The 26,742-nt window shown below is 26.5% G+C and overlaps 1 protein-coding gene across 1 annotated transcript in view; it reads left to right on the forward strand.

Annotated features, from left to right (window-relative positions):
• Positions 1-453: 453 nt before the first annotated feature.
• Positions 454-26,742, forward strand: part of LOC129966995 (uncharacterized) — a 52,809-nt gene continuing 26,520 nt past the window's right edge. Inside the window, exon 1 of the mRNA XM_056081620.1 lies at positions 454-514. The gene's annotated coding sequence lies outside the window, so the exon portion shown is untranslated. The remainder of the gene's footprint in view (positions 515-26,742) is intronic.

A 26,742-nucleotide genomic window follows, 5' to 3' on the forward strand; every position in this document is an offset into this window, starting at 1 on the left:
TTTTTGGTTAGACTGCTATTACTATTACCGTATTACAGTATTTCAATTAATTTGAATCTAGAAAATGAATAAGCCTACTTTTAATGAAAGTTGATTTTTTAATGAAAATATTTTCACATGCATCCATTAATCAAACATTTTTCTAAGACTTAATGCGTTATTTTATGATAAAATATGGTACTTAATTAAATGAAATCTTCTTTTATTCAGATTGATTATTTACTAAAACAGTTTCGCAACTGTTTCTCTGAATTAAATTCAATTAGATTGCAGAGAATTTGCGAATGATTTCATATTAGAAAAGACAATGCATGTGACAAATGGTTTCGTTGTTCCGCAATTTGCGCGCTGTCCGCCGGAAGAGCGCGCGCAATTTGAGCCTACCCCCCGCGTAATTACCTCGATCCGAGCATGAACACCCACGCACACTTCTCTTATATAGTCTATTCCGCTGCAAAGTGATCCGCACAATCCGCTTCTCATCTTTTGGCTGCAGAACACCTTCACTCAATAGGTGAGTTGATATTCTTCTTTGGAAACTTTTTTATGTGACGTATTTTTTAAAAAAAATATTTTTTTAATAATGCAGATATGTATCATATTTTTTTAAAAACTGTTAAAAGATACCAAACGGTTCTGAACTTTGTTTATGACACATTAGAAATATTTTTCAATTTCTATTAGTTTTCCTTGAAAATAAAAAATTGCAAAAGTGAAATTTTATGGAAAAAGGATATAGTGTACTTTATTCTTCTACAAGAAAGTTAAATTATATGCATATTTCTAAAGAAGAAAAAAAATTAAATTATTAGTTTCCTGTAATGAATTAAGGTAATTAAATTATTTATAGCTAAAGTCAGCAAAAATCAGATATTTTATTGGTGTGAATATTTTGAACTGGTGTGAATATTTTACTTGTAATAGATTTTAATACAATTTTAAAATTATTCATGTATTAAGTGCCAATTTAAGTATATTTATGTGCATTGTTTATGAACAGATTTCGTTTTAATGTGCAATGCTTCACATGCAGTCCTTTATTAAAGAGTATGTAATCACAAGAAATTTAAAGACTTCATTTAATCAATTTCAATATAAATGAATTTTTAGGATTCTGCGAACATTATTAATTTTTTAAAAAAAAGGTTGAATTGTTATTTATTTTTTCGATTACTATTTATGGTAAAATATGTTTCATCAGAAGTATATATATTAGTAAATACCTCTTAATTTTCTTTTAGAATATTTTATTTTTTTATCAGATGTCTGTTGCTTAAAATTCAAAAATTAAAATTAGCAAAACTGCTTAGTTTTTAATTCGAACTACAATTGTTTTATTGAGCTTATTTATATATTTTAATTCGTAAATAAATGGCATAATACGTAAATTAATTTTATTATATACAAGTTACTAGGCATTTAGTTAAATGTTTATGATAAAATTTGAATTGTAAAAACAGTTGAATAATAAGAGGAGGAAGTGGAGTTGGGACAAATACAGTATAACAAAGAAACAATAATGAAATCAATTAAATAGGTCTCTTTTTATGAAATGTCTTTATATTATAAAAAAAGCACATTTGAAAATGGCATGATCTTCAAGAAATTATTCTACAGTTTATATTGTGTGTGTGTTTTAAATTTATTAATCAATGTTTTTTTATTGCGAATGTAAATACAATTGCAATTCAAGTATTTTTGTGAATGTGTATATATATTTTTAATGTATGCGCTTAAAACTTCCTTTCTTGCCATAAATTTTTTATGCATATATTTAATGATTAATTAAAGCTTAAAAGGATCGTTTTGATAAAATATTTTTTTCTGTGAATATTAAAATGAAAAAGTACCAAGCACTGCATTAATAGAAATTTATTTTAAGATGAATCAAATTTATTTTTAAATGAAAAAAAAAATCCTATTAAAATTTGGTGTCCAAGAATATTTGAAATATAAGAAAAAAATATTAAAGCATAAATATTTAAGTTTTGAATCATTTTTACATTTTGGGCCAAGAAACAAATTTTTACTTCATGGAACGCTTAATAATATCGCATTAATTTTTTCAGCATTTCTAGCAAAAATACGCAAGGGAATTGTGATGATTTAAAGTAGCTCAATGAGACCTATTAAAGGATTCGATTGGAAAATTTTCCTTATTTATGTTTAATAATATTTCATTTTTGTATTTTTTTTATTCTAGTACATATACTTAGAATTAACGAATATCTTTCAAACAAAATGGACACAAAATTCTATTTTTGATATGAAAGAATCTCTTTGTAAAAAAGTTAAATATCTAAATAAAGCAATTAAGATTAAGTTACGAACAAAGAATTCAACTGAAATTTTACGAACCAAATATCTCGGTGAACTAGCTGGTCACCAATAGCTTCTAGAAATAATAACAAAGAGGAATATGTGCTTGTCTGTCTATTTGTACATGTTTATAGGCACTCGACATGATGGTCCGTTTGACCTACAAATGCAAAATTTGGCGCAGATATATTTTGGAGAGTAAAAATGGATACCTAGAAGCAATTAATTTTTTTTCAAATTATAATTTTAATAATTAAAAAGTATGCGAAATTTTGAGTTTCCTACAATAGCACCAAAATATACTGATGTGCACAATTAATTTTTAGACCTTCTTAAAATTTTAAGAAAATACCTTTTTATTGGTATCAATTTAATTAACATGCAAATTTTTGCTGAATTTTAACATATTATTATAAATATTTCCTCCATTAGTTTCAACAACAGATTTCAATTATGTTTTAAAATTCAGAGACCACTATCACTGCTTCACCAAATATCAAAATTTGAAATTTTTTCCGCTGTTTAAAGCTAAGAAAGAATGATTTTTATTGAAATTTCCTCAAACCTGCGCAATTAAATCCAGGAATGAAAAAGAAAAATTACACTTCCGCAAAAGACAGCGCACAATTTGGAATAGATTATGTTCTAAAGATATTATGATATCACGCGCTTCTTTTCAATTAGGAAAGTTCATAAATACAATACCAATTTTTAAGTAAAGCTATTTAAACAATATTGTTTTAATGTCTGTTACAGTTTGATGTATAAAAATATTTTATCGAAGGAATCATGAATCACAAATAATGTAAAAGAAACAATTGAAATTAACACAGCCAATATTTCTGGCGAACCAGATGGTCGTCATAGGTGGCTAGTATAAAATAAACAAATGAAAAGAAATTCATATAATGATTTTTATCCTCCGATATTAAAATTAATTAGATGAAATTTAATATATGTGCATATTTAGAAAATCTCAAGCGAAGTGTGTGTAAGGAGGGAGAGAGAATATAATGCCACACAATAATTTCTTTTTTCTTTTTAAATAAATGTATCCATATAAAATTTCTGCAGAATTAAAATTATTTTTTGAGTGCCTTTGAAATTTTAAAAAAATAAATTACATAGATTTAATAATACCATTTTATAATTATTTTTAATTCCACAATTTACAAGTTTTGAAAAGAATTACTATCATCTACATGAAAATGATCTGCATATTATATGTTCACGATTTATAAATAAAAAAAAACATTTGATTACTAAGTTGATTGCTTAAAAGATATTTATAATTTTGAAAAATATCTTTTTTTATTTGGAATTTTATTATATACCAGAATTTTTTACCTTTTTTTCGGTTTGGGATGTAATAGTTATATTTTTTCTTTGAATAGATTAACATCTAATTTTTAAAAGAAATTGTGTAAATTCCAGTATCAAATTAATATTTCTTTTATTTCATTTTTAAATTATAATAAAATAATTAAGATATACTATTTTTATTTCTCTTATTAATTTTTATGAAATTCATGCGAGTTTATAAAATAAAATTTGCGAAGTTAAGGATATCAACTGAAAGTGGTAATGGAAAGACTCTACCTTTCGAATCTATTTTTTTTAGTCTTTTGACAAATATAAATTTATTTCAGTTAGATATTAGTAACCTGTCTGTATAAATGAAATGTAAATTTTACTTATGGAGTCAAAGTACTTTGTTCAATTCATTCATTACTTGCTGTGTAGCCAAACGTTTTCACCAATTGCATGCCAAAGCTCTGATGAACAAAGGCAATGAATGGTGTAATTTCTCGTAATTTGACTACAAAATGACATATAATTAGTAAACAATGAATCAAATTAGTTCATACAATTTGCTCAGATATTATAACCACTGACCTAAAAATTATCTTATTTTTGTCGACTGAGAATTGTCAACTTTCAACATGAAAAGATTTGGCTTTACGATATCTCTAGAAATATCTACATCTTTGTGATGTAAATGGTGTATAGTTCAGAGACTACTTTGACATGAGAATGGTAAAATCGATGGATCAAAGCAATCCGCAATGGTGATGGTTAGCAATTGGTTTTGGACTGCTTAAGAATTACTGATATTTGCATTCTGTATATAATTCAATATGTTTGATTTATAATCAGTTTTAAGTTTTACTGAAAAGATCGGGTCTGAAAAAGATCTAAAATGCCTTTTAGATTAAAAAAAATACCTCACAAATTTTTGTGAGGAAATAATAATTATATTCCCTCAATTTTATTCGAAATTTGATTGACGTAATTGAAGCCAGAAATCGAAAATCATTCTAAAAATGTCGATGATATTCATAAATCCAATAAAAAACTTTAAAATATTGGTCTTAATAATCTCTGTTCATATTTTTAAAACTTTTTTCACTTTTATTTATTGATTATTGTGCTGATTGTTAATGTGCTGGATTTTTAAATCCAGCACATTTACTAATCTGGAGTTACCCTTTTGAAGCTGTAGAAAAAATATTTATAATCAAATGCTGATTATTATATTGTTGCATCAATTGATTTGCTTTTTCCAAAAAGTTCCTCTTGATATATTGGGCAAATGGGCAAACAAGATTCACTACCTACTAATAAAAGCATGCTTGTAGGTTTTAACTAGATTTTAATTCTTAAAAAGTTTTTGTTAACATTGTGTACAAGATCCTTGCGCATTTGCATCGTTTTAAAACAGTTATAAATATTATTCCTTAAAACGAAAAATACATTGTTGATTTTGTTATCTTGCTAAATATTATAAGCATTTGAAAAATGAAAAGCAGCAAAATAATATGATAAAAATTAAAATCCAGAGAAATTTTTAAACATAAAAAATGGCCATGAAGGCTATGCGAATAACCAATTTATCGGAAAATATCGATGTTTCCAAAAAGAAATCGATTTTTCGATATTGGAACTTGAAAAAAATAAATTGATTCAGAGATAGCATGGGGATATATCAATGAATATATAAGATGCTTTTGAATTTCGCTTTTTTGTTATCGTTCGGTCTTTGCATGTAAAAAGTGATTAATAGTGCTTGACAAAAACTTTATCGCTTACATTTTTCATCTTTAACTTCGTTTCGGGATTGCATAGTGATTTGAAAAATATGCTCTTGTAAAAGATAATAGAAATGGGAAAGATAGTAGATGACGAATTTACTTACTTTATCATGGATATCTCTTAACATCTTCTCTCTTCAACATGAGTTAATTTGTAATATTTCCTTAAAATACATTTTCATACTTCCTTTAAACATACTATTTTTTTAATCAATTGATTTCGTCTCATAAAGGAAACTTTCAATTTCTTCAGAAGATTATTAATTAAACACAATTATGGATAATAAAACTGAAACATTTTTACGCTTCTTCACAGTGTACAAAATTTAAAGATTGTGAAATACTGAGTTGAGATTTAAAATACAGAAAACTAAAGTAAAAATAAAGTTTCCGTAATATTAAAACAATGTATTAATAACACGTCGAAAGTAGTATAAATAAATTAACCCAAAATATCTTTGGCAGCAAATCAATGTAAACTTTATTTTATTCCGATTCTGTTTATACATTCCATAGAAGATTCTTCCATTATCTAAAATTTTCAAATGCGTATTTGAGATTTAACTCTTATAGCCAATGAAGTATTTGAACGTCATTTACTTTAATTTATAGTATAAAATGCTTGTTCCAAAATTTATTTGCTAAATAGTTTGCCCAAGTCTTCTACATTACATCTAATAAATACATATCAAATATGTTTCTTTCAAAATAATTTCATTCTGACAATGATGAAATAGTTCTCGCACTTGAGACATTTTATTCTCTGTATCAAATTTTTTTAAGTATATGAAGAGCACAATAAGCGTTAAAATTTATAAAACTATAATGCAAAATTATATAAGCTATTAAGAATGTAAATTGACAATGGATTATCATAAATTCTGCATTTGCAGATCTTGGGGAGAAAATGCCAATTTATATTATATCAAAATTTTATAGAAATCATAAACTAAAATTCAGCCATAATAAAAAATAAAATAAATCAGAAGTTGCCAAATTAATTTTTTTCTCTTTAAAACTTTGAACTGCTTGGAAATTTTTTTTTCACATGTTATGGGACGCCCACCCTTCCCTCTCCAAAAAAGTGCATTGTCACTTACATTCAAAACTCATCTAACAGAAACTCATTGCATGGTATGCCAAGAATCGTAATCAGTTTCTTCAACAATTCCAGAATTCAATATAAATTCGTCTGAATTCGTTTGCTGAGGGACTAGGATATCGTGATAATGGATTACTTTTTTTCAATTCATATTTTTATATCAGCCTTTGTATTCGAAAAAAAAATCCAATTTTTTTTTTCCGAATTGAAAGAAAATATCGGCATTCGTGTGGGCTTTTTATTGACATAGCACAGGGAACAACAAACTTCTTTCATAAACAACCATTTTTAGAATCATATTTTCCAAAAATAATATTTACGGAACCCTAAGTCAGAAGTTTGAATTATGAAATATACCATTTTGAAGTTTGTGTCTAAAGACGATTTTTTTTAATTGTTGCTAATGTTAATTTATTTTTGTTCCGCTTAAAGATTCTGTAATAAATTTATCTGCAATTTTATTTTCTATTCTCAGTATCATAAAAGTCAAAATTATGATTAGAAAATATAATTATTAAAGCAAAAAAAAAATTCTTTCATATTCTTTCCTATATTATTATTTTTATTCCACCCAACATCTTGAGTAGATATCAAATATTTGAAATCCTTGTAACTTTTCTGAATAATGAAATATAATATAAATTTCCTAAAATATAAGAATATGTATAGTTTCTAAAGAGATTTCTATTTTTAAGAGAAAATTTAAAACTTAATGAAAGTAATATATTACTACCGTTAAAAAAAACACAAAAAATTTACGCTTTTCATCCAATTTCTTGTACGATTGATGTTCCTAAACAACATCTGTTCCCAAAAATATGTAGATAGAATATAGAGAGAAGTCAAGGTTTTTAATTTAAAAAAAATTAAGCAGCAAACAGGTTCTAAAAGAATAGCAATTTGCTGAACCCCGGCATAGTACTACAAAAATCTTTTTAGTGATATCTGTATCAGAAAGTCGAATATGTTCTGATAGCATATGTAAATACAAAATTTAATAATTGCAAACTTGAAAAGATACCACTAGTGCCAGTTATGATAATTGGCTAAGATAGGACTTATTAATGGACGTGTGTATCAATTTTTCGTTGTTTCCTTGCAAGCATTCTTAACAGAAACGGCTATCGGTTTATTGTCATTCGGAGATCATTGAATTTTTGATGATTATTTGCCTTGTCTTGACCTAAAAGGAAATCAAGTTTTCGCATGCCATCCTGTTTTCAATGTGTCGGATCAGTTTATGCGAAACTCCATGCTTTGTTCGGGAGGATCGACAAAACCTTTCTATAAAAGGAAAGATGCAAACAGAAATAGTAGAGCTTTTAAACATTCGGAACCATTCCATTATTTCAGATGGTTATTTTGGTACTTTCTTTTCTCTTACTGTTTTCAAGAATAATTTTACTTTAATTTTTTTTTTTCATGTTCCATTTTTTGCAATGTTATTTTGCTCTTTTCTTTAATCATAGCATTTTCTGATGTCTATAGCCTTCAGAAAAAAAATGCGCTTAATTTGAATTTTATTTTATTATTAATTTCAGGAAAGGATTATTGTTGACAGTAAATAATTTCTTGTCTAACACTTGAAAATGCTTTTCCTTTATTTTTTTATTTCTTTTATTTTCTCTCTCTCTCTATATATGTATATATACAATGGATAAAATGCTTATTTCTTATTATGTTAATGCATGAATAAAATGCTTGTTATTATTATTATAATAATGCTTATAGCATGCTTAAAATACCTAAAAATGAATATAGATGATTAAAAATGCTTATGAGGAAAAAAAGAAAGTGAGAGGGAGCGAGACAGGAATATTCCTATAAATAAATAATAAAATTACACTAAATTGAGGAGTATTGATTTGTTCTCGAAGATAAAACGTTCATACTAATGCTTCTAAGATACCAGAAGATTGTAAGGTAATTTATTGAAAGGCATTGATTTTTATCCTAGGCCTTGAGGAGAATAATGACCTCGGCATACACAGATGCTCAGTGGGTTCATGATGTTATTATTCAGTCAGTTAAAATAGGAACGGTTCTGCAAAAGAATAGCTCAAGTATTGAAATGTTAGCAACTAAAAATTAACTATTATTAATTTTCTGTTTTTTGTTCAATGCCAAATAATTTAAGATTTTACCTGTAATTGGTTAATTATACAAATAGAAATGTAAATAACATATTGATGAAAATTTACTTTTAAAGTTTTGTTTGACTAAAAATACTTAGAGGAAAAAAGGGAAGAGAGAGAAGATCTGATGGGACAGCCGTTAAAATGATATTCATATTTCGTAATGTGAATGAGTAGGCAGAAATAAATTTCACTTACCATTTTAGTTTCTCTGAGTTTTTATGATGCATAAGGGATTCGGGAAAAAATATCCAAGATTTTACAGTTTGAAAGTTACTTTTTCCCCACTTTTCTCTTTTACTTTGGTTGCATAGAAAGGCGATAAATTTTCAGATTCAAAATTAAGAAGTTGAATATCATTGCCCAATAATGTGATGTGATATAATATATATATATATATATATATATATATATATATATATATATATATATATATATATATATATAAAGGAAACCTGTATCATATCGCTCATTAATCAATATGGCAACATTATAACAAAAAAACATGATTTTGAAATGCTTTAAAAGTCTGATTATTTTCAGTTTCATTCAAGTCGAGATCTGTTCACATCATAAAATAAAATTAAGGAATTATTAGTTAATATCGATATATTATAAAATATATTTCCGATACGGGAAAACATCAATTTTTTTCTTTTCTTTTCTTCTTTTTTCTTTTCCTTTTTTTTCTGCTACCGATACTTGCAGCGAAATCCTTCTTAATTTTTACGCAGTCTGTCATGATTTCGGTAAACTAAAGATGAAACGAAGGAAGAGGAAAAGAAAATTTATTTTATATTAAGCAATATATAGAAACATTACATCAATTTCAAATTATAATAAAATGCAAGGACAATAAAATCTCTATAAATAATATCATTATTATGAAAGAATATTAAAAATCGCACATCAATGAAAACTGGAAAACCTCTCTTCTTACGCAGTACGCATCATTCTTTTGTGGCCTAAATCATCCATAAATGCGAAACCCTGTTTTTTGAAACGAACTGTATTTACTGATGAGTTCGTGAAAAATATTACATATATAGCAAAAATATTTAACAAACAATCTTTTTTCATAAAATATTTCAAAGAATATTTTTGTTACATTAATTACACAGTATTTGATAGCATTTCTATATATTGAGAAATTTATTATTCCTTAATCATATTTTAAAGAAATTTGGCTAAAAATACATATTTTATCTTTAAATTCAATTTTTTTCCATGAAATCGATGATTAAAAGTTACCCGTCATGAATAATTGTAGCCTCAATAAATATTATCGTATGGCATTGAAAAACTCGATGCTTTCCTCATTAATCAAACCTGATCATAAATTATCCGTCCGCCACATTTTGTTAGTTCATTGTTGTAGTCGTCAACAAGTATTAACATGGAAGGAGAAAATAGCAAATACATTTGGAGAGATTACATTGACGTATGAGCTAAACGAGTAATAATGAACAAATGCCTGAGATAAAGCAATAAGAGAATTATGGAAATCATATACTGACTTTTTAATATCGCATAGTTTTTAAATAAATAAACGTGCTGCTTAGAAAGAATTTTCATTCTCTGTAGATTAATTGATTAATATGGGGGAGGGGCAGAATTAAAAAGAACTAATAGAGATGAAGAAAGTGATAAATATTTCAAAATATTTTTTGAAGAAAAAGCTTCATAAAATAATTAAAATTCGAAATTATTGCTTTTTTGCTTTGTTTGTTATTTTAATTCAACGTATTATATTTATACCAAGTGATTTTTTTAATGAAATTTTCTTTGTTTTAAACAAAATGTGCTGAAATACCCAACATTTTATTTTTCACGGATCATTATTACTTTAATTTTTAACTAGTTATTTATACTGTATGTAAACAATGTGTCTGAATAACAGCATCTCTGTTTTATAGCTAGCTTTCCGTAATTAAACATTTGATTACCAAAAGAACATTGGAAATCTAATAAACTTTTTAAGATATATTTTTTCCCCTCAAAAATTTTTGCATGCCAGAAGAAAATGAATAGTAATAGAAAATCATTCACCTGTTCTAATCATCTTAAGTTAAAAAAAATCTTCAATAAAAAAAAACAACATATCAAATCTTTAAAAATACGAGGTTGAAGAATGGAACTTAAGATAGGGGCATAAAATTCATTAAGTTCCAAACCAAACTTCATTCTGAAAATCAAACATAATGTCAAAGAAACAATCGATTAAGGAAAAAATCTTCTTCTTCGTAATCAAAAATCATTATTTGTTTTACAAAATGAGAAATATCAGGTTCCTTTAATCAAAAATCGAAAAAAAATGGTATAAGAATTGAATAATTTCGTTACTTAAAGTATCTGAATCCAGGTTGAAGAAAATTGGAATGAAGGGATCCGTTGTATCTATCCGTCAATTACTGTAATTTCTATCAGTTATGTGGCTGGATAACATGGTTCAGAACGGAAATCCAACCGTGCGATTTGAGAAAAGTTAACATATTGTAACCGTAAATGTAACTTTCTGAAAATTATTAACAGGGGTCCTTATTAAAATTAACTAATAAACTATTTTCATTACATTAGCAATCTACAATGCTTACTTATCTCCAAAGGATAAAGAATTAAAGGGCGCTTCGGCCTTTATTAGAACACTTTGTATATTACAAATCTACAGTGTCATACTTTTCAATTTCTTCATTTACCAGTGACATTTTCATTTTCTCTGAATTGTTCGATAACTGCATGTACACATATTATCTTCTAGTGGCATTTAGTCTTTCGGAAACTCTTGAAATTCTTAAATCTTCTTTGTAGTCTGGTCGAATTGTAATTTGACGTGGAAGAGATACATGAAAGTAATTCTTGTCTGTTTATGTGTTAAGTTGCTCATTCAAAATGGGCCATTATGTTTATCTCCAAGTATCAAACCAGATAAGAGGTAAAAATCTAGTGACATTTTTTTTTCGTATTTATATAAAACTCTATTAATCTGAGAGAAAAAAGTTAATAAGAAAATTACAGGTATTAAAAACTTTATATAATGAATCATCTAAAGTTAAGATTGTTAAACTAAACCAGGAGTAAATTTTAAAAGGTGAGTGTATTCGGAAAACTATCTGTAATTTTTTTAAATTCAGGTGAAAGTTTTGTAATTCCATTTAAGTATATGCTACACAAAAGAAATTAAATGGTAAATAAATATCTGCATTATTTCTTGAAAAATTTAAATTTGTTGACAAAATCAGAGTTGCCAAAAATGCCTATAAGTATTTATCTATCTAAACGAATTCACAGATGGAAAAGAATCATATTCTAAAAGCAATTTCAAGTAGCACTATAAAAGTAAATTTTGAAAAAAAGATATTTCGTATTTCTGAAATTTGAGAAACATTAAACAATAGCATTTGTGAAAGTAGCGGTAATCGGAAAAGGTGTTCAAACTTAATAATTGAAACCAAATGTGAACTTAAAATTAGTTTTCCTTTTTTTTTTTTTTCAAATTTGACCATATTGGTTTGGATGACTGACATAACAATTAATGAAATATATAAAGTTGCTTTTATATATATTTTCCACATTTTAATGCCAAGAAATACGCATATCCATCCATACATTCATAATAATTCGAATAGATTATTGTTCGCTTCAAGTATAATATTCCCATTATATATTTTCGCAAATTTGTTTTCAATTTCCAGAAATTCAAAAGAAATATTGTTTTTGTCCAAATTTAGAGAACAAATTGTGAAGGGTTTTAACATATAATTTGTTGATATAAGAAACTAGCAGAATACCAGCATTGACCTTCCTTTTTATTGTTTTATTTGAAAACAGGAAACATAACTGAATTATAAAAATATCACTGTTTTTCAATATTAGAAGAATATTTCTAAAATTCTAACAAAATTATTCCTAAATAAGTAGTGTAAAAATTTTCTTCAATTGAGTATATAAAATGCTGTATTTTATATCTTTTTTCCTTCATTAGCTGAAATTCGGGCATCCTTTTTTAATTTAATAACTCTGGATATACAAATTTTCCGCTCCTCCCTAAATTTGGTTGAATAGAGCTCATTTCACATTGCAGTATTTTTAATTGAACTGCATGGAAATCATTGTTCATAGGTATCGACAATATTTATTTTTCTAAGAGTTTGATGACAGGAGAAATAACCTCCCCACAATTTTATTTGCAAGTTATAAATTTATTAATAGTTTTAGTTTTTAAATTGAAACATGTGATTTAAGTTTCATTTTGATTTCATCTATTTGTTAAATGTTTTTAATGATTTCGCCGTATTAACCTGATCCTAAAAGTAATTTTATTTGGCCAATTATAAGCAATTGTACCAAGTTTCTTCATAGTACCCATAATCATATTAAATTTCATATCAATATGTCCATATATTACATGTAGGTAAACTACTTCCCATCCTTAATTATACATTAGCTACATCTCTTAAGTATTGTTGGATGTTAAGTAATCAAGATGGAATATGTTTCAATGTTTATCTTGACAGAATTCTGATGAACAAATTTTGAAGAAGATGAAATGTCATCGAATATTCCTACACACTGATAAAATCTATTCCTGATTAATTATTTTTTTGTGGAGAGAAAAGAAACGCATCTCTAATAGTTGAAGCTTCAACAATTCAAAAATTGAGTACATAAAAGAGAATGATCGCACACACTAATTGACCTGTTTTAAGACGGTGTGCAATTCCGTCGGTGAGCACTAACATGATGATGTTTACAGGTTGGCATACTATCTGCAAATTTCGTGATGCAATATTTATGAGGGAAGTATCAGTTCCAAATATCAGACCAGGATTACTACATTATGCCAATAATTAGTTCTTAGGTAATAGATGCCCGACAAGAAGGAAATTTTTCAAAACATTAAGCATATTTTGAATTAAAAACTAATAAAAATTTTAGCAGTTTTCTTCGATAACTTCAAGGCATCATATCTGCACAAATATCATTTTTACATTATTTTAAAATTCAAAATTTAAGGTTTTCAGTGATATCAACTTTATTTTTATACAGATTTCTATTTCTAATTTTAAAAAGTTCTAAAAAATATTTTTAAATACATTTTACAACAATATTTTTCATTGTACAAATTAATGTATTTAAATTAACATAGAAATACATTATTAATTATATTTATTAATTAAAGTTTGTGATGATATTAGTACTTTTTTGTGAATAATTAAGAAAAAAAATTTAAATCAAATCAAAATAAAATAAAGAGAAGCTAATCAAGCGTGAAAACTATCGTGTTGCGATAGTTCAGAATAGAAGAGTAGGGACAGTAGAGACATATTTAAAATTTCTTATTGTTAGGCCTGAACATTAAAGAGTAACACTGCGAACGCTTAAATAAATTCTACAATAGGATTCTAAAATTTTATAAATCAGTTAAAGATATGAAATTTTAAAATATATCATTAATTGAGTATGATAGTTTTTTGAAAATGTGTCTGTATTTTGGGTACCCATGTAATATGCTATTGTCAGGTAATTTGAATTATGTATTTTCGATACCTTTAAAGAATAATCTAATATTAGAATTTTCCCCATTAACGGATTAAATAGAATATTTCAATTCAATGATGCAGCAAGTTAAATGGTACTTCGAAATTTTATGAAAGCAGCTCTTAATGCAAAACTAATACCCTTTTGAGATAACTTTAAAATGCTGTTGGATTAATGTTGGCAATATTGTTAAGACGTTTTAAAGAATGAAAGAGTTAATATTCAATTGAAAAAGTGTACATGATAATTTTTTTACGATTTTGAATACATAGTGAATTTAATTTGTGAAATAATGCTTACGCTTTATTATTAGAATAAACTAGGAATAATTTAATTAGTTATAATACAATAGAATTCACTGAAGATCATTCAATTTTCGAAACGAATACCTGAATTGTTATCGAAACAAGAAATGCCTTAGTCTATTCTTTTGCATATTAATTTATATATTTTTTCCTGAATATTTCATATCTAATGCAGGATTTCTTATTGACAGACGATATTTCTTGAGACAAACAAACAAATATTTATTGCATTATAAAATATCACATCGACACAGACTACGAACACAAAAAGAAAAATCTGAATCTTCGTCTAAGCATGATCCATGCATCTAAGTATCCTAGTATCTAAGTATGAGTGCTTCCGCTCTTATATATATAGTGAAAAACATTTGCATAAATAATTGGAAGCATCATTTCACTTCATTTGATAAAAATGATTCGAACGAGGTTCGAATCATCAACACGCATTCGGATGGAAAGAAACGAGCATCCTATTTTTGCTAACACTTATTATTTGACTTTTAAATTAAACTCACAACAAAACTGAATTTATTTTCATCTAACGATCATCCCTCTTTTATAGCCTAGTGTTAATTTTTAAAATTTATTTTATTTTTAAGTAAGTTCAGTAAAATGATCAATTATGAGATAAGTGATCATGAAAGTTATAACCTCTTCGTTATTTAGGATGTTTTATTTCTACACAGCATATAACATTGGAATAGTTTTTTTAGATATTAATAAAAAGCTTGAAACGAAAATTGCATGTAATTTTTAATTTTAATAATTTCATGCCTTTAGTTGGGATGAATATTTTCTCAGTTTTTTTTTAAATGGAGAATAAGCGATGTGGGGCTTTTAATCTTCATTCAGTGAATTAAATTATTTGCAGGTTAGAACTTTAAATCAGTCTAAATATTTTTTAAATAATTGAGAAATTTTAATTTAGGTGCTAATAAAATGAATATGTCTTAATATTTATCACTTAGAAATTAAAGATAAGTACTGAAATAAGAAGGAAAAAAATGCAAATGGAAATATTTTATTTAAAAAAAATGAAATAATTATTAGAAATAGCTTTTTTATTTCATGTAAAAATTTGACCATCTTCATATATTGCATTATAGTTAATATTGTTATTGATTACCATCCTTGAAGTTTTTGAAAGGCAGCAGTTTTTTTGTCGGCCTTTGTTCAGATATTTGTTACTTCTATAATAATGCCAAATGGAAACAAACTAATTTAACTTGAAAAAAGTTAGAATCAAGCCTTGTCTGAAGAGAGAAGCGATTACTTGTTTTATTGTAAAAGAAAAGGGAAGATCTAAAGCAATTAAGGAATTTTTTAGTGTTAAAGGAGGACATTGAAGAAAAAACGTCGACGACTTAAAGATTTGTCACTCAGATATTAAAGAAGAGTATTGAAATTAAAAAAATATTAGTCAAAAGCAATTAACTGAATGGCTGGTTTAAATGTGTATAAGAAAAATATTACTAACTGTTACTTGATATAGAAATTTTCCAGTGTAGATTAGATTTATGTAAAATTTCTTTATTTATTCTTGATTTACACAAATTCTTTACTTAATAAAAATTACTCCTTTTTTATTTATCTGTTACAAGATGAAGAATAAGAATTTCCATGGAAAGAAGTGGTTTGAGACGGGAAACGACGTCATATTATTTTCTTTGTTGAAAGGAAACGGAAATTAAATGCCTGCAAATATTATCTTGATTTTGGAAAAGCAAAACGTTATCCTCAAAACGTCGTTTAAATTATGCATTTGTTATGATATATGGGTACTTTAAGTTTGATGTAGTGGGGGCTTTTGTCAGTTTTATCTGAATAGATGAATTCAGAAGAATACAAAAGCTATCTGGCGAATATGTTTGGCTCATTGAAACATTTTCTGGAAGTATAAATATGATTCTACAAACAAGATAAAAGATTCGTTTTGTTAAAAGTCAAATAAAACTCTTGTTTTTAAGCTCATAACGTAGGAATTCCATTTAAAATTTGCGGAGTCACCTAGTAAAATAACAACAACGAAATGGGAGGTATTTATCCTCAAACAAAAATTGTGATCTACTGAAAAAGATTGTAACAGTTTAAAAAGGATTCCTGAATTGAGGCAAAAGTTAATTCTCTTTATGAAAATTCAGATATTTGAAGTCATTATAGACAATTATTAGAGGGCAAGATTATTAAATATTTGTTTCGGTATTATTATGCTGTTATTTTGATGGTCTTTTTGCTCAGGTCGAAATAGTGTTTTTGGTGCAATCATATTACTTTTGTTATTAAGGGGCATATAAATAATTTATTAATATTTCAACTTCATAATTTTGTTAAAAATAATTTCAGCCTTTTGATTTTAATTTTTTCAATAATTTGAATTTTTTTATGCAGTTCATATTCGTGTTTTTTTTTCAAATTTTCATTCGTGTCATAGTTTATTTAAATGATCTTCGCAGGCCAATCATATACACACAGGAACGGAAAAATCTCGAAGAACGTCTGTGAGGCAAATGTGCAAGCTTAACGGCATCAAAGACAATTAAGACAATGCAACATTGTTAAGTAGAATTTGGTAGATAAATACTCGATGGTCGAATATTAGCTAGCTTTTCATCAACGAGAAGGCCGAAAACGATACCATTATTCAGTTAGCGGGGCTTTTTTTGGGAGCCAGAAGCAACATTTCTGATATTGTATAAACATTAGATCATTACTTTCAGTTTAGAATGGCTATTAATGGTAACCATAATATATAATAACGAACCTCATGTTTACCAGGATAGCGGTATCTATTATGATGTCAAAACTGTCGCAGAGAGATATTAGAAACATGCACAGGAATTGCAGCAATTAGTATAATTTATGAATAACCATTAAATCAACCTAATTGGAAATATGATATTCTATTTGAAAGAGCATCAATACCATATTACTACCATACGATTTAAGGGGAAAAATTAGATAAAATGTGATAATAATTGTTTTTTATGTGAAACACAAGATCTTGTAAAATTTATTATATGATATATAATAATATTTCATAGACTAAAGAAAGTTCAACTATTTTTTTTCGGTTTTTTTTGGATATAGCATCTATGTTTTTTATTTAAAAAATACTATTAAATTTATTTAATAGTCACTTATCTATGAATTGTAATATATTTATTGTGCTAACCTACTATCTCTATTTCTCCTGATAATAAAGTGTAAGAATATGTGTGTTGGCGCTCAACAAGCCAGACCGTTTGACCTACAGCTTCCAAATTTGGCACATATATACCTTGAAGGATGAGAATGTGTTCTGGGTTGATTTTTTGGAAATCTTTTTAAAATTTTAATTAATCAAAAGTTAAGCTGAATTTTCAGTTTTTTCGCAACAGCTTCCAAAAATATTCTTGCACAAAAATGAATTTTTACACTCTTCCAAAAGCTAAGAAAATTGTCTTTTTAATAATACTAAAATAGTTTGCAAAATTCTGGCAAATTTTTAAAAATGTTTTTTTTTGCCATATTACCAACAATGTTGCCTTAAAATTTAAGCCATTTTCATTGTTTCATGAAATATTTAATTACCGTGATTTTCTTCCAATGTTGAAAACTGAAGAAGGATCCTCTTTAATATCGGTGTAGTTTACAAGGCAAACAATCAGCAGTGGCGGTCTCCCCAAATCTTTTTCGCCTAATCACTAATAAAGGTGTTATACCAGAGATACATTGTATGGCATTGACGCACTATATTTATGAAATATTAACCTTCGGCATGAATTTATCATTTTTACTTAATCCATCATGTGATACTTGACAAGTGTTTTGGCGATTAATATTTCGCATGCGGTTAATAATATACGGAAATCGATTTTTAAATGTGTTTTTCCCAATTGATTGAAACCAAAAATTGACAGAGAACTACGACTGTAGTCACACAATCATGCACCAAAATTGATATATTTAAGTCTTTGTGTTTTTCACTTATCGTGTTTACACTTTTTTGAAAGTGTAGATCGACAGAGGATCAAACCTTTGTTCGATTTGGTTCAAAAGTGTCTACATTATAGATGTTAAATTTGCGTTCTGAATTTTATCCATCTAGCTCTCTTCGTTTTGTAGTTATCGTGTTAACGTATATTCGAACTGCAGGATAGACAAACTTCCTTGAAATAGACTTTCTTCAAAATTTGATAAAAATCTACAGATTTGGTGTAAAGATCGTATATTAAATTTCACACATCTAGCTTAAAGATATGTCATATTATTTTTATCACAAACAGACAGATATTTTCCAAAAATGTGTTTTTTCAACTCAGGGGAATCTAAAATTTGGAGATTCGTCAAAATCTCTAGTTTTAATTTTTTGATGATTACGATATTTTCTCTGTACTTCGTATGCAAGAAAGTAGAAAAGTGAAATTACAATATCGATAACTTTAGAAAGATAGAGGAACTGGAATTTTACGCTTTTAATAGCTATATGATGTTACTGGAATGTCTCTTAGAAAGTTCGTGTACTCAATAAGCAGAACAATTAAAATAACATGACTTTAATTTCAAATAATTTGGAGGAATTATAGATATGAAGTTATATATAAATGATTTATTTGAATGAATGAATGCTCCCTACGAAACAGTTAGTCACCGAAGACGACTAGCAATGAAAAAAAATAAAAGTTTCGATCTTTTTATTAAATAGACAAAATTAGCACACCTTCAAGAATTTAGGTCAGTTTTAACTTCATATTGCAATTTTGTTTCTAAATCTTATTACTTTATATTATAGAAAGAAATTATGTAACCAGGAATTTTGTTATTAAATTTCAATCTTTTTAACATCAAATCAGATTTCTTTTTAGAATAATCATTTTGACTTCAATGAAAGAATATGTTCTTCATGTTATTTTCTATGATGAAAAATATAATAATTTCTAAATTTCTACAAGATTTTTCCAATCCTCAATAAATTATGAAAAATGGACAAACTTTCTGTTTATTTGACATTTTTAATTGGAAGTACTCAATGTAAATTAATAACATGAAAGATGATTTTGAAAAGTAGAGATTGAAAAAAAAATACTAACCGTCGTAGCCATCACCTGTTGCTGAAATATAAAGATAGCAGCTTGACTGCTTTGGCAATTGAAGATTTTAACAAAGAATAGGCGTTTGCAAAATGCAAATGCAACTCAGGAAAAATTAATTTATCCATTGATTGTCTTCTGCACCCACGGTATAATATATATTTATGAAATACTTTCATCATATAAAATTAGAAAGGCTGGGCATTTCTCTAAACTAATACCAGAGTAGTTTTACTTCGATTTTCTCGTATACGTTTACAATATGGCGTTATTCGTGCGAAGTATCGAATCACAGTGAAGAGAAGCGAAAATCGAATTCGAATTTCATATAAGTAGTCTGAAAAAAATTGATGAAATCTTAAAATTGTGATATCAAGATCACATATCAACTTTAATTTATCTAGCTCGCTAACAGATAAATAACATGAAAGTCAATCTTTCGTTTGATACACATCTATAATTTTGCTCAAATATTGCATAAAAATTTGCAATCGTTTAACAGGTTGAAGTTTTCAATTATTGGATTCAGATTTACAGATTTTTTTTTTGACAGAATTTGTTTTAATTTCATTAGAAATTCGCAATTTTGATGGAAATGCTAAACATCAGATTCCCTCTTTTCTGCTCATTGTATTTTGTATAGTTGCTTCCTCAAACTCAGGAAAATTGGAAATATCTATGGGGGTACAGTAATTATATCAAAAGGATGACTCAAAAATACAAGGAACTAGATGAAGGCATCTTGAATTGTGATTCTTTCATCAAAAGTTCAGAATTGTTTCAAATTTTTTGACAAAATTCACCAGAATGCATTTTTTTAGATTGAAGTAATTTTTTTGAAAATAACTAAGCAGAATTTTATAGCTAAAGACTTATCTACCACGAGTCTTAATATTTAGTTTCAATGAAAATATTATAAAATTTTAAATAGGAATTATTAACACGCCTATTGCCAATTCGCTCATTAAAAATACATTTATTTGTAAGTACGTTATCATAGTTAAAATAAAAAACTGATTTTTAAAAAAATATTACAATAATTAGAAAAAATAGCTTGGATATTAATATATCTGGATATTAATGAATTTGAATAGTAAAATGAAGTTGAACGAATTTCTCCATGTAGTAATTGCCAGTATTGTTAAAAAATATCAAAATTATAAGATGAAAAAATAATTATTTTTTAGAATTTAATAAATACCATTTTTGCAGTCACTCTTAATTACTACTACTACTTATGCTACTTAGTAAAAATTTCAGATCAATGTCAAATTAATTTTTGTCAGAAAAAACCTTGCCATCTTAAATTTCTTATAAATCTTCATTATTCAGTAATTTTCATTCAACTCATTTTCATATAAATACTTTATTGGAAAAGTTAAAAAAAGATTCGATGTAAATATTCTTCTACAGTTCGAAAAGTTTTTCTACACTCACCATTTAGAAAAAAGTAATGAAAATTAAAACTGAAAAAAACTTGCCACAACTTGCCTTTACTTTGCCTCAACGTATCTTCTCGAAGAAATTCATCAAGGAAAATATCATTTTTAGAAAAAAGAAAATTAGAGAGGAATCTTCTCTTTAATAATGAATACTAATCAAGATTCATAGACTTAGGAAATTGCAAATAAAACATTCTCCCTTCCAATATTTCCATTTTTTTTATATTATTTAGATATTTACAAACTTTAGAATTTGAAATAAAAAAAAAGCATTTGAAGCTTCATGTCAGCGCTATTTTTATTTAACATGACTTATTGTCCAAGGAATTTATTTTGCATTGTCATAAAATTGGAAATTGTTTGAGATACGAAAAAATGTATTTATATTATATAAATCAATTTTATCTTTGAAGTAACTATTTTCATTTCAGAATATTTTTTTTTTATTAAAATAAATAATAGCTTAATAAAATAGTTTTCCAAAACCACTTTTATTAGCATTAAATGACATTTTATTTTTTTGTTTACTCGTATGATTCACTAGAGATTGCAAACCCAAGTTTACCCGTGTTTAACGTTCTTTATGTTTTAAAAACAAGAAAACCATGTATACTTTTACGTCGTAAAGTTTTAGTGTCCTCTTAGTTTTTATTTAATTAACTAATTTCAGTTCATTTATATTTAAACTAATTAAAAGCAAATAATAATCATATAAATAAAAAGACAGAATTCCATCTTTTTTTCATAAAAATATTGTCTACGAAATTAAATAAGTTAATAAATAATAAATTAATTTTCAAAAAAGATATTTATCATAAACTAAATATTACACGAGCCAATCCCAACGAAAACTAAAAAGTAGTAATCAAAAAGACGTACGATATTCAAAATGAGGACGTTAAAAGTTTGAAAATGCTAAACAATGAAAAAAAATTAAATCAATAAGTAAAAGTAGTCACAAAAATTTTAAAATATAGTGTTTAACTGTAAGTTAAGTTCACAAAAGAAAAGACGAAAATATTCTATGAAAACAATTTATCAGAAAAAGAGCATGAGTGATAGATATGATTAAACAATGATATAGTTTAAAATTTCGACAAAAAAATTACAAATTATGTTTGAAAAAATTAAAAATTTGGGAACTAATTATTTGGAAATAAAATTAGAATATTTGGAAAGCTAATCTTTTGAATTTAAATGTGGTGTAAAGATAGTTTTTACGCGATCATATGTTCCAATGTTTGAAAAAAAATATTAATCTTTTTCTACCTTTATTTCATTGCCTTTAGAAAGGATGTAGCAATTTTGTAATAACTTAATTAATTCTTCAAAGCGCTAAGAAGCATACGCGCCAAAAATTATCGCTAATTCCAAAAAATTCATAAAAAAGATTCATGAAAAAAGTATGCAAGAAATGCGAAATCTGTACAACTTCTAGAAACGTTTCAATGTTCTAAGCACTTAACATTGGACCTTCTGAAAAGATATTAAATCTGAAATCACAGAGTAAATGTTATTAGTTTGAATGTCTTTTTTGTTGTTCAATCTTTGGTGTTGAATAGAAACTAAAAAAAAAATGTATTGAAAAATATTAATGATGATATTTAGAATTGGAAAAAAGGAGGTATTAGTCCTTCATTCCTAAGAACTGGTTCGATTTCGACGATTTTTGTTTCATATAAAAGCTTATGACAACTAGATACGCCATCAATGATGAGTTTTCTCCTCCGTTTTCAAGAGAAATCTCAAAAATACTTCTTTATTGTACATTTATTATGAGGAAGAATAGACTTGATAGATTTCTCAGCTCCAACCACTGTAACAATTTCGCCAAATTTTATTTTCTTTTAAAGTTTATGGTGACTCTTTATTATTAGTTGCTTATCTCACACTGCTTTAACTTTTAAGAAGCATCTATAAATAAAATCTTATCACAGCCATCAGTCTTAACAATCGGGCAGATTTCATCAATCTATTTTATCACTTAGAATGCCTAGCTAACCAGTCAGAATGTTCTATTTTTATTGTGCAAGTATAATTTAAAATAGAATTTTCATTTGTTAAGATAAGGTATAGTTCATCAAAGTTTGTTGATATTACTAAATATATATTATTAATTATATGCTGGAAGAATAGTTGACCGTCGGAGTATAAAAAATTTAACAAAAAACTAGATTTTGTGTAAAAAGATTACTTTTTTGTAAATTACTTGGAATAATTCGAATAGTCAGATTTACCAAAGAAAATAGTCAGTCAGTAACTTCTACAAAATCTTAATGACAACTCATTAAAAAAAATGAAAAAAAAAATTGTGCATTTTTCTTTCTTTACTTGACAGCTGTTTGGTGTTTATCTAAGAAAACGTACTGAAGCATTACTCATCGTATTTTTATAAAAAAACGTATGCAGATAAACTTTTAAAAATAGCAACTTATTTTGTTTATATTTGCTAAAGATTGCTTTCATCCTGAAAATTTTCGGACATATTTTTTCTATGTGTCAGAGAAAGGCAAGTTTCGGAGTATGCTGGCGATTTCATTGGAAATAAAGAAAATAATGAATTTTTCTATGATTCCTCAAGGCTTTGTAATATGCTTGATTCATTTCATTTGTGGATTATTTTATTTGTAACTATATTTATCCATTTTTGTACTTTGTCCTTTCTCAAGGCTGTTATCCATTGCAGCTAAAATACATACTTTTTTTTATTAAAATGCTCCAAATTAATTAATAATTCGCAATTATTTTAAAGCTGATATAAATTTGCGAATTATTTTGATTTTAGAATTTTAAAATAATATTAATTTTCAGAAATACCAAATACTTTAGAAGTGAATAAGAAATTTCAGGCTCTATTTCGTAACATTTTAAAATTACTTTTGTTTAAGGCAAATGAAACATCAAAACTAGTATTTTAAATATCAAATATAACTAAAGCTTAAACGGATCAGAATATTTCGAAATATGGAGCGAAGCATTGTTTACGTGTAGGGAAAATGATATGCCCAATTATGTTGTTGATATATAGAACACTTCACAGAGAGAGGGAGCTCTTCAAATTCCTTCAGAGCTGAAAAACAAATTATTCTTCCAACTAATAAGGTACTTTAAAACTCGATGCGTAAAGTAAGGACCTTGAAGATAGGTGTATTCAATTCTTGAACTACAGTAGTTGATTTTATTAAGCGGATTAAACTTAAATTGAATTTAGGGATTAATCATGTATAGTTTATAGTTTAGCCGCGTGCATCTTCTTTTTTTATTTCTTAGATAAAGGTGTTAAAAATACTTAATTTTATTGTTGAAGTTTCTATTTTTTGCATTATGAAACCGATCTAAATTATATCGATGAAAAGTATTACTCAAATGTTGGTTTCAATGCCACTTAATAGTTGGTATACGAATTATTTAAGTATAATTATTTCTATTTATAATATAGAAAAGAATGTGTGTATTGGCATCAATGTTTGAACAAGAGATAAGAAATTTGGCACACACTTACTTTTGAAGATTAAAGTACTCACATCACAATTGCGATTAAATTTTTTTATGGAAATATAAATTAATTAAAAATTAAGTAAATTATAACGTTTTCCCCTGAAAATTTTATAGTATCAAATTGATTTTTCTTCTATCATAATACAAAAACTCATCTTTTCTGTGGAACCAATTTAATTATTTTTAAAAAATCTTAAAAATATTTTTGACATATTTTATAACGATGCTTTTTTGCAGTAATGAAATTCAAATAATTTTTTTACAATAAACATTTTATCTTGGATTTTTTTATTTTCTTGAAAGGCCATGTATTTGTGTGATATATTGAGTTGTCTCTTTTTAAATGCTTGATATTTTAATAAAATTTTTGAATATCTGTTTAATTTTGTGGGAATTATTTCATGATTTACTTCGAAAATTAACAAAAGGGATTTTTAAAAAAATTCATTCTATTCATTTTTATTTAATAAATTTAAATGTATAAAACAGTCACTATTTAAGCTTTCTTACTGCATTGAACTAAATTTTTCATGGAATAATCAAGCATAGATTAGTTTTCTAAGACATTACAAAAATTATGAAAATTATTCTATGTAAAAAAAAAAGAATCTGATATTAATGGTTCCATTTATTATACCTTATATATTTAGGTGAAAATATGTTGAGGTAGTTGGAGTTTAGTTAGTTCTCGTTTCAGATTATAGCTCAAATTTTAAGTGAAATATCAAATAGGAAGAAATACTGCGCAATGAACAACAGAACAGACATCTGTATAAGGTTTTTAAAATAGTACAAATTGCATCCTATCAAAATTTGAAATTTTAAGATTGCTAAGGGAGCCTTTAAAACCAAATTATGCATACAAAATTTGAATAACTTGGTCTCTTGCAATAAACTTATCGATCGAGTTGACTACCAAATATGGCTATATAAATAAAAAGGTATCAAAAGATATAACTTATTCCTTTGATAATAAAAGTTGAATTTTTTGATCTCAATAATTGAATTTAAAACAATAAAAAATTGCCGGCTTTGGGAAACTAGTAGCTCGCTTATCATTTATATATTTAAAATAATTTGTGAAATTTGAATAAGAACTTCACAAGCAAAAATTTGTAAAACTTACCATTCCCACAGTCACAAACAATGTAACGATTTCATTAGCGTTTTAGCTGAATTTAATACCACAGATTTGAAATGAAGTTCATGTGAATTTTATATCAAATCAAGGTGTCCTTTTCTCACCACTTTCCATTTCCGAAAAATCTTCCAAAAGTCTTACTTTATTGTATATTTTCAGAAGAGAATAACTTCACTGAGTCCAGCAATAAAAGTCTGTACATTAAATAGAATATTTAATGTACAGATTTTACCAAATTTTATTTTCTATGAAAGTTTACAATCCTTAGATACATCATCAAGGGCTGTTTGCCTTTTTTATCTACATTTTCGAGAAATGCTGTTAAATAAAAAGACAGAGCTACCAAGCTCACAACTAGACCAATTTCAGCTATTTTTGTCCCAATTAACTTCATCACTTTGAAAGTATAGTTACAAAATTAGGATGCTTTATCATTATTTTGCAGTCAGAATTTAAAACAATTTCTCTTGTTTTGATAAGATGTCTTTCATCGAATTTCGTTGGCATATCTATAGTAATGTCATTAATATGTCTGTAGAAGACGGCTTTTATTAATAAAAATAATTATTCCTGCGAATCAACTTTGATTAACTATATTTTATCACAATAAAAATACAATAAAAGCATTAATACAGTAATAAAATAAGAATGATACGTTAATGATAGAATATTTTGAGTGATTAAATAAGTTTCAAAGCTGCGAAATTGTCAAGTTGGAGACAAAAATTGGCAAAATAATCCCAGTTATTGAAGTTTAGGGCTACCAAAGTTTAATTTTACATTTCTCAAAATAGAGTGTAAGGGAGTAGATTACCGTTCATGATGTATTGAGTGTACAAGAGCTTTTATACGAAATAAAACTTTTCAGAATCGCTCCAGCTGTTGGAGCTAGCAGACTTTGTCGTGTAATTTCCCTCTAAAGAATGTTTAATGAAATTTTTATTTCTCAACTTCTGTCGAAGATGGAGAGCAATGGAAAACATATCCCTTGATGACATATCTCAGAAGAACTAAACCATTTTGAAATGGGTCTTCTGGTTGGGCTTGGGAACATGGTCAGTGGTTGTTTTGTGTCAGTTTATTTAAATATCAATACAGAAG

This window comes from Argiope bruennichi, chromosome 4 (assembly GCF_947563725.1).
Source record: "Argiope bruennichi chromosome 4, qqArgBrue1.1, whole genome shotgun sequence".
NCBI classification, from domain to species: domain Eukaryota; kingdom Metazoa; phylum Arthropoda; class Arachnida; order Araneae; family Araneidae; genus Argiope; species Argiope bruennichi.